Genomic DNA, 14,131 nt, shown 5'->3' with positions numbered 1-14,131 from the left:
GTTTTAATTGTCAGATTAAAGCCGTCGTTGCTTTGATGGATGTGTCCTGTGTGAGCTTGTTCTTTTGTAATCGCCCCTTGTGGTTTCATCCCTCCCCCCCCCCCAATGCTGTACAACGGCGCGCGTTCATCCACGGTTTGGACCCCGGCCCGGAGTACCCACTCCCAGCACTGGTCCACTTGTGCAGCTGGCACCACAGCTATGTGAGACTGCAGTGGCTCTGTGGGACAGAGAGACACAGTGGGACGGACCAGGGGGGGGGGGGGGTGTTCTCTGATTAGATCACGCCAAAAGTTCTTCTCCCTCAGTTGATTCTTTGTCTCTGCCTTCCTCTTCCTCGCAGAATGTCTTGGTTTGTCTTGGCTGGAGTTGCACCATGCATAGGCATGGTGTGACTATAATGACCATTCCACCATGTTGGATACATTATTATTAATCAGTTTTGTTTTAATTTAGCCTAATCAGTGATTGGATGCATGTTGGATACATTATTATTAATCAGTTTTAATTTAGCCTAATCAGTGATTCCGTAAATCAGTGATTCAGTAAATCAGTAATTTCTCCCACCCAAAACCTTTCTTCAGCTGCAACTGTTGTTCTGCAAGAAATTAAGCTGAATTTAATATGATCAATGTTACAATTTCAACAATTATGTATTGTGGAAACTAAAATCTATTGTGTGTAACCTTATAGGCGGAATGTGCCGATCTGTGGCTTATCCATGTTCAGATGACTCCCATGACTTCAGTCAAGTCCCCCCCTCAACAAAGCATGCACGCGTGCGCGCACACACACACACACACACACACACACACACACACACACACACACACACACACACACACACACACACACACACACACACACACACACACACACACACACACACACATATCCACATCCACCCCCAACCACAACCGCAGCCCTTCCATTCCCCAGCCATTGTTTTCCTATCGAATGAAACTTAATTTTAAACCTCTCTCGTGAAGCATGAAATACAAGCTCTTCTATTGGCATTGGCAGGTATTTAAACGTCTGATCCGATCCAGGCCGCGATCATTAAATCGTCAAACTGACGCAATGTTTCACTGCCGCTCCGCCATGCCAGCATGGCATGTTTTTCCACCCAGGGATTCCAGTATTTGTCTGTGTCATAAACACAGGGGCATCTGGTTGCCAGTAGCGGTCCCAGCCTTCATTTAGCATCGGCCTTTGACGTCCAACTGCTGGCCGAGCTCTTCAGAGGGAAAATACACGGTGCCTGGCTTCTCGTTTAGCAGCTAGCGTAGGTATGATAAATGTAACTAATCACCTATTGACCCTGACGGGTCAAACCTTTGCCCTCTCACCCCTCTCCCTCCCCCTGCCTCCTCTCTGGCTCTGTACCCTGTGGATAGCGTTCAATCTGCACTCTCCAACTTAGAAATACCAGCCAACACCTAAATATGGACTGGCCTTGTTTGCGATCCAGTGTTAGACTTTTTACCCTCGTCTCGATTTATCTTTTCTGAAATATCTGTTATTTGGCCTTGTACATGCTGCAGTAACTTTGGGGTTGTGAATGTGATTAGATACGGAGTGTTGGGCCGGATTATGCTTTCCCCATCTCCTCCATCAGCATTTGCTATCGACCTTCACTTTCTAATATCGCAGCTTATTCTTTTTGTGTGTGTGTGTGTGTGTGTGTTCTTGATCTTACTGAGGATATAAGTCGGTGGGAGCAAGGGAGGGGGAGTGGGAGATTATCAGGGCAATCATCTTTGGAGAATTTGAATGCAATACATAGGACGGACATGCACACAAAGAGGAAATGCTAGAGTCTCATGGTGACTAGTAGTGTGAAGAATTGCGGCTTTTGTTCTTTTGAAAATCCACCCGATAATGTCTGTGGGCCTGGCTCCATGCCTGAGCTGGTCTGATAAAAAACTCTTGTCCCCCAGTGCCCGACCCAGTGCTGCGCACACACACGCACGCACACACACACGCACAGCACAGTGGCCCAGTTTTTCTGCAGTGTGCACTCGACAGCCAAACAGGCTTCTCTCCTGTACAGTCTTTGGAAGTGGATTCCGAGTGCCAGATTCAAGGAGTGTGTGTGTGGGGTTTCACTGCAACAATAATAGCGGCAACAGGATAATGCCACTCGCACTGTGCTTGGTTTGTTTAGCTTGGGACCAGATAAAGGCAGCTTGAAGTGTTTTGAAGTGTCCTCAGGAGGCCGATTGAGCCATCCCTTTATATCTGTTGCTCCTTTTTATTATGATGACAGAATGCTGCCAAAACAAGGCTTGACAAATCTACTTTTGTCATGTCTTCACATTGATGGGTGAATTAGGCTCCGATTTTAGTGCCACTTGTATTTTTCTGCTGCTTAAGAATTCGTTCCAAAGAATTGAAAAGGTGGGTGTGGGGGTGAAGGGTGCTGCATTTCAGGGAGTTTCGCTGGGTCATGAGGGGCTGGAATTGTTGGTGAGGCATGCCATGAAGAAGAGATTTGGTCATGGGTGAGGGCCTTTTCAGCATGAGCAGCAACTTATAAGAAACTGTAAAAGTTAAATCCACTCTTCATTGAACTCTTTACAGAGTAAAGAGTATACATTTGTACACAGTTGGGAGTTACAAATGGATAAATGAACATTGATGATTTGAGTGTGTACTGTACAGTGTATCATCTTGGGTGGCCTCAGCAGTTTGAGGATACAAGAAGTGATGAGGTTTTTGAATGTCAAAATTGAAGGAGACCTCTCTCTTTCTCTCTCTCTCTCTCTCTCTCTGTCTCTGGTTTTACTAGAGCTAGTAACTGATACTTAGATCTTGATCTGAGGCAGTGGAATGCATGGCACATTGCTTTTGAGTGCCATCTGTGTGCTTGTGTGAGTCTAGTTACAGGCTGACTTACCGCAAGTCAGCACTGCAAGTTCGTCTATAGCCCAAACAAAAGCGGTTTGTCTGGACGGCCTGACTTATTCTGCAAGTAAGTCACAGGGACTGTGACATTTTTAGCCCGCTTTTCTCTATCGCAGATAAATTTGGCTGCTCTAAAGAAGCGTCATCAATACAAAACAGCCATCAATACTCGGTCGGCTCTGCCGGAGGCGGTTGTGTCTAAAAACAATGGGGAGGTGACGGCTGCAGCGTTGGGTGTGTGAATTCAGCACTTCTGAATAGCCATCAGGTTATTGATCCCCCCCCCTTTCCAACGTCGCCATCAATTCCTCTCCTGCCCCGGTTTGTGGAAAGCGAATGCATGTGTTTAAAAAAATAAGTAAAACAAATGCGCCTCCCTCAACCCCCGAAGCCGTTCAGTGGAGGCGGCGCAACGTCCTCTGAAACAGCTTCTGGTCTCTGTTTGGAGCGGAGCCCTTGACATCGCACAGAGCGTTTGGGGTGCGATTATGCAATCCATCAGGTTTCTTGGAGACGTCAGTGGGTGTTAATGCGCGGTGGTAATGGCAGTCACTGTGGCCCTGCCGGCGACAGTGATTGTCTAGCAACAGCCTCGGGGGCAGGAATGTCTCTGGGTGGCGTTGTGTACGACAGGTGGCTAGGAGACGCTAATTGATTAATGATGGAGGGGAGGGGGTGCGGGGTTTATATGAGCCCCTCCCTGCAGCCGGACCTGCCGCATAAAGGCCCGGAGCACCACTGTCGCTCTAAATCATCTCCTACCCGGCCAGTAAACCCCGGAAAAACAGTTCGCTCCATTAGCATATGAAAGGTTAAGAGGAGGGGTGTGAGTTTGAGTTTGAGAGAGAGCGAGAGAGAGAGAGAGAGAGTGTGTGTGTGTGTGTGTGTGTGTGTGTGTGTGTGTGTGTGTGTGTGTGTGTGTGTGTGTGTGTGTGTGTCGGTGAGAGGGCGCACAGGCGCTTTGTCCTTCCATCTTTTGTTGCAGTCCCCGGTCTGAATTAACAGGCTGGCATTATATAGCAATGAATAATGATAACAAAGATGGTCTTATAATAAGGGTCACTCAGCACTAATGAATGATTAACACGCAGCACGAACTAAACCTTTCTGTATTGTGTGTGTTTTGCCCCCCAATCCCCCCCCCCCCCCCCCCACACACACACACAAACACAATCTTTTTTGCCAATGTGCGCTGGCTTTGACAGATGACAGCGCTAGGCTATTATGCTACGAGATGATGTTACATCTCACAAGAAAGCGTGTGATGCCCTGTGCTGAATGCTAAGTGCCATCTCCCCCTGCGCTGCAAGTGGGAAATATTGCAGTAAAACCGAGAGGAACCGAACTGCATTATACTGTAGTTCTTTATTTAAATTTTTTACAGTGCACTGCAGAGACAGGAGGGAGCCATAAATCGCAATGCCCAGTGGTGAAATCATTTACATACCACCTCTGCATGTGGATTTCTCATACCGTTACAGTACTGTACGTCATGTAGCAGCCTTTGGAATTCACGCGTCCCCAGTTGATGGTATTTTTGCACTAAGTGTTCCACGTTGCTTTGTTGCTGTGGGTCGGTGTCACTTCATATCGGCATCTTCCTCTCCCCATCTCACTTGTTGTCTCTCTCTCTCTCTCTCTCTCTCTCTCTCTCTCTCTCTCTAATGCTAGGGGTTCTCAAACGTTTCAAGCCATGACCCCCAAAATAATGATATTATTTCAACTGGGGACCCCCACCCTGACAACTAGGAACTGAGGCGTTCCACAGATAAATATTGTGAATATAGCCGACCTCACAACCGGTGAGGCATCCACTATTTTTACAGTTTTTGCCTCTTTCTTAGGTAATTTGACAATTTGCTGAATGTTTGACTTTTTTTTTTTAATTCTATAGTTTGTTGATTAATGATTGCGAACGCAGTGAGCCACTTACTATGACAGCAAGGGCTGAATGTCTGTGTGTGTGTGTGTGTGTGTGTGTGTGTCCCGCTGTTACACCACCCGCCCGCCACCAGAGGGCGCAGCTGTAGCACACACACACACACAGGGCGCAGCTGTAGCACACACACACACACACACACACACACACACACACACACACACAACCAACCACACACACACGAGCTGCGTTCGCTTCCCGCGTTTGCGCGTCTTACTTGTTACTATATTATTTTATTTTATTTTATTTTAAAAAGGTCTTAAAAGTCCTTAAATAGTCAATTTAAATGTACAGATACCCTGCACAAGCAAATCATCTGGGGACCCCCCAAAACATCATTTCTGAACCCCCCCCCCCCCATGGGTTCCCAACCCACAGTTTGAGAACCACTGTTCTATGACTTTTTTTTTTTAAGTGCGGCTTCATAGCATCGGTCTCTGGTCCACGTGCACCCACGCTGTGTCTCTCTCTCACACCCTCTCTCTCTCTCGCCCTCTGACTCTGGGATCGCTGTTGTTTAGCATTCCAGCAGGAGACCTCGTGTGACCCCGCCCCATTGTTGTGTACTGATGCCGCTGAAGGACAATGGCCGTCCGGAGCCTTGGCCTATGCGCAGCATGAGTGTGCATCTTTCCATGGGGAATGCTGTCTGCCTGTGCTGGGAGTCTGTGCGTGTGTGTGTGTGTGTGTGTGTGCGTGCGCATGTGCGCCCATGCCTGTAGCAGGAGTATCTGCAGTATGCAGCGCTCTCCCATCAGCAAAGATAAAGATGTGATTACCCCCGGCCACTCATGTCCACACTCATCACTGTATAGACCTCCAGCCTCACGGTGCACGCACGGACGCACGCACGCACACAGAGATAATCACTAGTTCTCAAACTTTAGAATTTGAAGAACCCCCATAACTTTGTAGTTTGTACAGGTCCATTTGACTCCATTTGTACTCTCTCGGAGTCCTGTAAGGGTCCATTTGGAACCCCCTCAAGGAACCTGGGCCCCACTTTGAGAACAACCGTTATAGACCAATCACAGCTTGATTTAGAGCAGTGGTTCTCAAAGTGGGGGTCCCAAACTAAATGGCTTAATAGTTTAACCACTTTAACCCTATTTTATATGTCGGGTTATTAAAAAAAAAGCTCACAAGGCTTCAACATCTGTTATTTTCTGTTATTATCAACAAAATCAGAAAAACTTTTTTTTTAAATAATCTTGACATATTCTTTTACATTATAAATCTTATGGGGGTCCCTGGCAAAACATATTTTTAAATGGGTGTCCACAGATAAATGCACACAATAGCTGAGAATATCTAAGGGGATGTTAAATGGCAGACACGTTTTTATATCATTTTTAGTGGTCTCTCTCTAGGTCGTCCTCAGACGAGCCCTCCCATCGTCGTTTCCAGTCATCCCGGTTCTTCCCCATACATCTGGCCAGTTCGTTGGTACTTTGCGCTCCTGCATCGTTCTTGAGTACATCCACGTATGTTAGCGTGGGACGTCCTCGTGACCGGTGCCTGTGTGTTGGATCCCACAGCACTAGTTTGCTGGCTGGCAGCTCTTGGTGTCTTTGGCAGTGTCCTGCTATAGTCTCATTCTCCTGGCTGCTATTTTCTGGCTCACCCTTGGCATTCCATCGTACAGATTTGTGTTGGTAACATGTGTGCTCTTATTGATGTTGAGTACTGCACGCAACATTCTGGTGTAGCACCCATCGAGAGACTTCTGCAGGGTTGGCTTCAAGGTCCAGCATTCACTGCCGTATAGGAGAACAGACTCTACCGTTGCGTAGAAGAAGCTGAGCCATGCCGTTTAGGGCCCTCCATGCAAGTGCCTTCCTCACTTTTAGGTCTTGTTCGGTTGAGTTGACCCATGAGCCCAGGTACTTGAAGTCCTTGACTTCCTTCAAAGCAGTGCCTTCTGTTGTCAGAGGTGGATGCTCTGATGGGATGTTATAGGTGATAACTTCGCCACTCTGGTCAGGAGCTCCTGAGCTTGTTCCACGTGGCTGATGTCGTCCGCATAGTCCAAGTCTGTCAGGCCTACTGTTGGGTGTCGCCTCTGTGTCCGAGCACGAAAATAGCGTTTGTTCAACCGCCAAGTGTCACTGTTGTACAGCCTATCACACAGACACATGACACACACAGGCCAGGGAGGAGGGCCAGTACAGTACAGTACAGTACAGTACAGTACAGTACAGTACAGTACAGTACAGTACAGTACAGTACAGTACAGTACAGTACAGTACAGTACAGTACAGTACAGTACAGTACAGTACAGTACAGCACCATTCACTTCAGACAGGTCTGATTTTTAAAAAACACATGAGGTGGTGTGAGTTTGAAAATGTGTGATTTGTCGTGCGATGAAGTATACGACATAATGGGGTAACTATAGCTGAATATGTAGAGAGTGGTTAAACTGACTTAAGTGGTTAAACTGATGGTCAGTGTGCTAGTGTAAATCAACTTCAAGTGCCACACCTTTAGCATTCATTTTGGAACTTTAGCTAATGCATGAGATGTCTTAACACCAGTGAACTATGTTTCACACAGTGGAGTAGTAGAACAGGCAGCAGACAAACAAGTGTGCGTGTGCCAGTAATGATAAACAGATATAAATATAACACTTGTATAAAAATAATGTGAGCGTTGTCTCGGCTTCCTCAGGACCTTGTGATGATGAATTAGTGTGAAATCCATTTGTGGCTTGGAAAAGGGCACTGGGGCCACTCTGTCCCCAAGGCGGGGGATTTCTTTCTTTAACACCCATTAAGACCCAAAACCTTTTCTTTTCAAGGGCCCCCAAATAATCGACCCTCACCTCAAGGTATTTTATTCCAGGGACGCCCAGAAGCAAAGATTTGAATAAAAAATGTTGAGTGAAATGAAAGATTGGCACAAATGTTCATTACCGGTAATTTTCAAAAATGGCAGATCTAGAAGCTCGCAGTGTGGCACGAAGTTAAGCGCTGTGAGCTTGTATATCTGCTATTTTTGAATAGCCAAAATAATGGTTAAAATCTAAAATGACACAGATTCATTCCCGGGTGTGTGTGCGTGTGCGTGCAGTATGTAAATCATATTTTTTCTGACCATGACAAGTGCCCCATGAAGATAAATGGACCAAATATTACCAACATTTTAAATGTCATGGTTTGGTTTCCCTTTCAACGGACTGCTGGAAAACCCTGGCCTGTTCCACTATGTTTTATGAGGGCCGGCGAGATAGCCAGAACAGGCTGAATGGAGCTCGCCTTTGTATTCTCCTTCCAGAAGAAAAGTGCTTTTTGACATAGGGCCATTTTCCATTAAGCAAACCCAAACAAAAACACAAGTTTGACCATATTTGTGCTGTTTTTCAACTGACTCTGTGTTTCTGCGCGAAATCCAGTGACGACGTCCAAGCCAGGGGGCTTGAACCGTTTCCCATTCAGGCTTCCAGGCTGTAATTAACGACCTGTTGTTTTTGGTTTAAAAAAAAAACTATAATCCTGCACAAACATTTTCCATGTTTTTGTGCTTCCCGCTTCACAATTGTAGCATTTATCAAGATTCCTAATTATGTGACTGTTTCAATTTGAATCCGTGGACGTGTTAGTAAACACAGCAGATGTTTTAGCAATTCGCACACAACGACGTGTACACAAAACGACACTGGGGCTTGCTCGCACAACACACACACACACACACACACACACACACACACACACAAAGCACAAACGTGTGTTTTTAAGTCGCTATACAGTATATTGGAATGGTGGTTGCAGCTTAGTCTTTTTTATTACATGATCCGCCTGCCACTTTGCATCTGTCTCTATCCTGGCAGATGAAGGCTCCTTTATGTCCCCCCTGAGTGAGTGACTGTGTGTGTGTGTGTGTGTGTGTGTGTGTGTGTGTGTGTGTGTGTGTGTGTGTGTGTGTGTGTGTGTGAGTGTGTGTGTGTGTGGGTTTGTGTGTGTGGGTGTGTGTGTGTGTGCGCGTGTTGTCGGCTGAAGGGGGATTCCTAGGGTGCCACCTGATTCACATTGCCATAATTGAGTAGCAGCCATGCGCACTGCTGCGCCTTGCCTCGGCCTGAGGTAATTCACACACCACAAAAAAAACTCTGTTTTCCACCACTATTCACATGATGTCTGGGTGGGGGGGCAAGCAAAGCAGCGAATGAGATGTGGGGGAGTGGGGGACAGTGGAAGTTCAATCTGTTCGGAATGGGGGGCGGCGGGGGGGGGGGGGGGGGTTGTGGGGGGGGGGAGGGGCAGAGACAATGCGAGTGAGAGAAGGCGAGGAAATAATTGAGAGTTTAGCACAGTGAGCCAGTTGCCACTGCTGCCATCGATGTGAGCCTCTGAGTCTGCAACACATGGATAAAGACCTTAAAGTCCTTAGTTTCAGAATATCTCTCTCTCTCTCTTTCTGTCTCTCTCCTTCCCCATTCAGAGCTCAGGAGCTGCCATCGATTGAAGGGGAGATTTCCTCAGTCAAGCAAAAGGGGAGGATTGACGTTTTTAGGGTAAGCCCGAATTTGTCGCTGCTGTCAAAACAGTGGGTAATCGGACTCCTCCACACTTGTGTCTGCGGGTATTGAAAGTTGGCTTGCTTTCCTCACCAATCGGAGAGTTGTTCCTTGCTTGTTGCCTCCAGTGTCTGTACTGCACAGGGGGGGTGTTCCTCCAGTGTCTGTACTGCACAGAGGGGGTGTTCCTCCAGTGTCTGTACTGCACAGAGGGGGTGTTCCTCCAGTGTCTGTACTGCACAGAGGGGGTGTTCCTCCAGTGTCTGTACTGCACAGAGGGGGTGTTCCTCCAGTGTCTGTACTGCACAGAGGGGGTGTTCCTCCAGTGTCTGTACTGCACAGAGGGGGTGTTCCTCCAGTGTCTGTACTGCACAGAGGGGCTGTTCCTCCAGTGTCTGTACTGCACAGAGGGGCTGTTCCTCCAGTGTCTGTACTGCACAGAGGGGGTGTTCCTCCAGTGTCTGTACTGCACAGAGGGGCTGTTCCTCCAGTGTCTGTACTGCACAGAGGGGGTGTTCCTCCAGTGTCTGTACTGCACAGAGGGGCTGTTCCTCCAGTGTCTGTACTGCACAGAGGGGGTGTTCCTCCAGTGTCTGTACTGCACAGAGGGGCTGTTCCTCCAGTGTCTGTACTGCACAGAGGGGGTGTTCCTCCAGTGTCTGTACTGCACAGGGGGGCTGTTCCTCCAGTGATGCTGTGGAAAGTTTAACTTGAAACTATTCAGTCCTTTCAGTGTCACTATTATTTTATTTGAAAATCCAAGGAAATGTTTTGATGCACACATATCCACACAGATACACGTTGCTTACAACCACTCATTGATGAACACCAAACAAAGACACAAAGTACAGGCACACAGGCAGTATATTTTGGCCTGTGTGCTGCCAATGTTAGGATCAAGTCTAATCCTGGATGTTGCATCAGAGCTGGAAGAGCCAGCAAAGTGATTTACTGCATCTTGTAACAAGCTCACACAGGCAAACCAGGAAACTGGCCATGGGGACTGAAGCCTTGCCGGGTTTACAATCAACCATAGGGTCATTTAGCCTTATTCACAACAGATGTGTCAGATCATTTGATTGTCAAGTGTACGTATGTGTTTGTGTTTGGAAACATGCAGGAATGCATCACATTGATGTGGCTTGTACTTAAATCGGCGTATACTTTGTGCAACTGCTGAATCAATTACAGTATAGTGTGGCAAACCTTGTATCTTTTAGGTTTCCATACATTTATCCTAATATAAATGCACCACGTCTCTGTGGGGCCCCCTGCCCGGGCTCTGGACAGGGCCCCTGTCCAGGCCTGTTCTGACATCACAATGGTGTTCTGACATCTGCATAATACTCCATATAATTATGTTTATGCCTGACAAATAACTCCCTATATGGGAATAAAAGGGACAGACATAATAACTGGGTGGGGCATGCATTGTAGGCCAGTGCCCAATGGGCACTGCTCTAGTATACCTAATATATGCATACTTTATAAACATACTTATACACATGATTATAAACATACTTGTTGTTCTGTCATAGTGTACCATACAGTAGATGCGTGGAAAGCCAATGGATGTGCATGGACCTGTGTCTGTGCACAGGAGCTTTTCCACCTGCAACATATGACACATTTATTATATAGGTCTAGAACTGCTTGTTTTTTTATTTATCTACTATACTACTAAACACCTGACAGTGCATTCATGCAAATGATTGCACCAATCTTTTATCCAAATCCGACGGCTCCATTGTGCCTGTGGCACAAAAAAACTGCACCTACCTGTATTTGTGTCATTTATTTTTTTAGATTTAGACTTTAATTACCCTGCCATGCATGCTGTGTTCAATAAAATGCTAGTTTAAAATGTTTTGTTTAACTTGAGAACAAACTTGTGGGTCGAAAAGGCCAAAGCTCAAGCTCACAATCAAGGTCAGAAACACATAGTCGGGTCATTGGGTCCTTTGCATTTAACTAGTTGGGAATGTTCAGCTGGCACCCCCAAAGAGATTATTCTTGGCTTTCTTAATTAGTTCTAAGTAGCGGTGCTGCGAATCCAGAAGAAGAACAACAACAACGTAGTAGGCTGGAATAAGTGCACTTGCAGCAAATAGGCTCTGGCTGTAGCCTGTAGCCAAACCACACCAGTTACCTTCCTTATAGGCTCTGGCTGTAGCCAAACCACACCAGTTACCTTCCTTATAAGCCTGTGGGTGAATTGAATTCTAAGTCAAAGCATTTCTTTTAACTTCCTCAATGGTGTGCAGTCTTTATTTTGTTATTGTTAACAATATTAGTAGTAATTTCTCTTGCCCATCCCCCCCCCCTGTTCCTGGCACTCTAGTACTTTAGTACTTGGTCTATTTCTTGAACAGATTTGGTTGTCTACCTACGAAAATCAATAAGTATGTACAGTACATGCATTCCAACAATTGGCATTCATCACTTGGTACACCTGGGGCACAAATTGGAGTTCTTGCATTTTACGAAAGGTTTCTCAGATGAGGCTCCAACCCAGAATGACTATATTCCTGTCATTGCATGTAACCAGGATGACTTGGTATATCTGATGTGTATCCAGGAAATCTTGAATACAAAGACAGAGGATGGACCAACATGATTCAGTTTGTTTCTTGTAGGGAGGCCAGCTCCGACCCATGGCTGTCTGCATGGGGCTGGGATGGTTCTGTCTGTCCTCTTTGATCCATGCCAGTACCAGGGGGAAGGTGATCTGTCCCTGCACAGATTGGCCCTCCATCATACTGCTAAAAGGGAGATTCAGAAGGATGGCCACTGAGAGGCCAGTGCATGCCCAGGTTGATACCAATCCACCAAACCCTACCAGCACCCTCTGTCACTTCCTAGCTACTGACGACAAGTGTGCAATATGCATGTGTATTCTTGTGCTGTATTTCTAACCTTATGAGTCCCAGATGTGCTCACAAGGATAACAAGATGAGGGAACATGAAGATCTCCTCAATTTTCTAACCATAATTATATCGTACTGTTATAGGGTTACGGTTGGAATAAGGAGTAGTTCATGTTTATGGTCAAGGTCAGGTATACTCGCAAGATGTAAGGGTAATGATGAGTGTTTTATCACCGGAGATCAATGGAAGGTCCTCACAAGTTGAACAATTATTGAAACGTGCATTTGAATTGGAGTTACAGTAGGATGTTCATGGCAAAGCTACCTGGCACACTCTCAAACGTATTAGCCACCAGACCGGCATATGGCTGGCATGATGGGCAATGCTGGCGCATTCAGCGCCTCCACACGCGCCTGTCACCCTGATTCCATCCAACATGGACATCTCTTTCTTCATCTTGTTCAATTTAAACATTAGCTTCTCTGGCTTTGCATGAAGTGGGGATACCTCCCCCTCGTATTGCAGCTAAACTATATATATTATTATCATACTATAATTCAGTCAATGTGTGTGTGTCTGTCTGTCTGTCTGTCACTGTGACTGCCGTAGCTCCTCACTGCCTGCACCAATCACTCCCACACAGGCATTGACCATAATAATATGGAGGTCTTAACGAAGCCCTTTTTCCAGTTTAACAAATTGTAAATGAATTATGAATTTATTAGTGAATAAAAAATGCGAAAACACACCCAGGGCGCAGTACCCCCCGCGGCCACTATATCTCACAACGGGTAAGGGCTAGTACCATTAATTACTAAAATGGCTAAACAGATTGACGTAATGTAGTGTTAATTTTAGTAAGTAACATTTCTGCTCTCCTTGCACTTGTTTACAGGGAATAAATTATCAGTCAGTCACTTCATCTGCTTATGATCTTAGGTCAGGCGTCACATTATGATCTGGAGGAAGGTACTTGCAGTACTCGCGTGCAATAACGCTCTCGTGCCAGTTTCTCTCCTCTCTCTCTCTCTCTCTCTCTGCGAGTTGGGGTTTGGGGTTTTGGTCTTTCCACTTAAAGGGGCATTTAACTCCCCCCTGTCATAATTTAGCTCCAGTCTCATAAGAGGCTTGGGAAGCGAGCCCCGGTCGCTGATGTGGAACACATGCCTTTAATGATTCACACTCTGCCTGTGTGCGGTAGGTCTGTCGGTGGCTGAGCCCAGCTCGCAGTCTTTTCCCCTGCTCCGCTCCCACTGCAGAATGGGACTCCTGTTTGTGTGTGTGTGTGTGTGTGTGTGTGTGTGTGTGTGTGTATGCGCGCTTGCGTGTGTGTGTGTGCTTGCGTGTGTGTGTTTCTGCCTCGCTCTGCCCATGGAAACTTCGGGGAGGTTGAAATGTGTTGTTTGTGCACGGTCGTTCCCCGTGTAATGACACCCCGCCCCGTGCTCTCTCTCTCTCTCTCTCTCTCTCTCTCTCTCTCCTTCCCAGAAATATTTCCTGCTTTTGACACCTTTTGTTGTTGCTCTGCCCTCAGTCACATGTCTCGAACCCTAAGCCTAACCACATGACCCCTAGCGTCAATATTCTGGGCATGTCATAATGAACGAACATTCTGTGAAAATAGGCAAACAGTCTGTAAAAAACAACAACAGATCTACAAGCTCAAAAGGCGTTGCGTGGGTCACATTGCATGAGCTTGTAGTTTTGGTGTAGAGGGAGAAAAGGCATACAAAGCACAAAACCCTGGGGAACCACAGTCAGTGAAGTATATAAGGTTTAAGTGGTTAAAACTGGCCTACTTACATGCGCTCTTGTGTGCCGGTTCCTTTGAAACGCTAATGAATGTTTAGCTCGTTGCGATTACCTTTACGCCTGTGGTCTTTTCTTATGATTATTCTAGC

The 14,131-nt window shown here is 46.4% G+C and overlaps 1 protein-coding gene across 2 annotated transcripts in view; it reads left to right on the top strand.

The window, feature by feature from the left end:
• Nucleotides 1-14,131, top strand: part of raraa (retinoic acid receptor, alpha a) — a 207,309-nt gene that overhangs the window by 14,636 nt on the left and 178,542 nt on the right. For both annotated transcript variants that reach the window (XM_083787937.1, XM_083787936.1), the window contains exon 2: nucleotides 9,287-9,359. The gene's annotated coding sequence lies outside the window, so the exon portion shown is untranslated. The remainder of the gene's footprint in view (nucleotides 1-9,286; nucleotides 9,360-14,131) is intronic.

This window comes from Protomyctophum parallelum (assembly GCF_964188405.1).
Source record: "Protomyctophum parallelum genome assembly, chromosome: 17".
Taxonomy (NCBI): Eukaryota; Metazoa; Chordata; class Actinopteri; order Myctophiformes; family Myctophidae; genus Protomyctophum; species Protomyctophum parallelum.
This window is presented reverse-complemented; position numbering and strand designations above follow the sequence as displayed.